Here is a 1,557-nt window from a genome sequence, read left to right on the forward strand (position 1 = left end):
CTATGGAACCATCAGCTCTTCCCTCTCAGAGGGGGTTCCTGCCCAGAACTGCTTCATCTCCCCCCTGCACGCAGCCACCAGAGCGACGGTTATCAGGGTGAAGGGGACCAGGTAGAGCATGGCAGGCTGGCCCTTCTCAGACAACAGCATGGCAGAAAATGCCACTATCATCCCCAACAGGTAGGCTATGCAGCAGCTGATGAAGTAGACCTTCTTGGTGCTGTTGATCCACACATCAAACCTGCTGCAGTAGGCCACAAGCAGACCTGGAACAACGATGTCTCCGTAGCCCAGACTGCAGAACTCCATCCCACACAGGTTCTGAGCCCAGAACCGTGGGAGACGCATCATGGAGGGCAGGTTCTCAGAGGGAGCCTGGGGTTCGGCGGGGACCTGCACCAGGTTAGCTTGCCTCTTCTCTCCAAATTCATCAGGGCCCAAGACAATCTGCTCCATCATGCTCACACCATTCTTGGTGAAGTAAGGAGTGATGAAAACAAAGAAGACATCATACACAAGCAAGAGGCTCAGCAGAATCACAGAGATCTTGAAATTGGACAGCGAGATGGTCTTTATGAAGCAAATGCAGAACACAATGCCGAGGAGGTCCTGCAAGATCCAGATCCATCTGTCTTCATGCCTGTAGACTACCGAGACCACGGCTACAGCAATGCACACTGCAGCCAGTATGAGCGACCTCACAGAGAAGGTACACGTTCCGATAGAGTAAGTCATAGTGCCACACCCCCCCATCCTGTCCATCACTGCTTCCAGGCACCTAAACAGCGCTATGGCGGAGCATATGCAGAATGCGGCAATGGCGATGTACATGAAGACATTGCGGAAGTAGTACGTGAGGTTTAGCATGGCAGACGACAGGGCTACATAGCTAACCGCTTTGAGAGGAGAGTCAAGAGAAAAGTCTCCGTTGTCTGCTTTGCTTTCAACCTTTCCTCTGCCCGCCGCACCACTGCTCAACTGCTCTCTCTCACATTTCCCGCTGCAGTAGCCTCCCAAGGCAACTGTGCATATGGAAATGAGTACCATGACTACGACGCTTGGATCAATGTTGGAGTGAGGCGGAGCATACATCTTCTCGGTCATTCCTCCACCAAACACCTGCTGGGCATCCAGGAAGTCCCTGTACCTCATGAGAGCCAGGGGGATTTGGATCTTGGCATACTCTGACTCTTTGGCTGATGGAGTGATCAAAGTTGTCTTGCTGGCAATGAGCAAAGCTGTAGCCCCAAGGTGCTGAGCAACCAGCGCTTTCTGGCTGAGATCACAGCCCCCTCTCATCACCACCAGCGCTTTGCCCCTGACCTCCTCTGGCCTCACCTCAGACATGTCGCACAGCACAGTGAATGGCAGAATCACCAGCTCATACTGCACAGCAGTGTCCAGAGTCTCCTTCAGGGGGGTCCAGGAGCCATTGTGAACAATGCAGTACTCCATACTTGTAGTTCCATCTGAAATGTGCAAGATTGCCTGTTGACAGTTTATCTTCGAGGACAAGAAAATGACCGATAAAATTATGATCATGACAGCTTTTGCCAT

General features: G+C 52.2%; 1 pseudogene across 1 annotated transcript; it reads right to left on the reverse strand.

The window, feature by feature from the left end:
- LOC310771756 (signal peptide peptidase-like 2A pseudogene) lies at window positions 1-1,557 on the reverse strand (annotated as a pseudogene). Its single transcript has one exon. The product of its transcript is annotated as a signal peptide peptidase-like 2A pseudogene (transcript).

This window comes from Poromitra crassiceps (genome assembly GCF_964638095.1).
Source record: "Poromitra crassiceps genome assembly, contig: HAP1_SCAFFOLD_1164, whole genome shotgun sequence".
NCBI lineage: Eukaryota > Metazoa > Chordata > Actinopteri > Beryciformes > Melamphaidae > Poromitra > Poromitra crassiceps.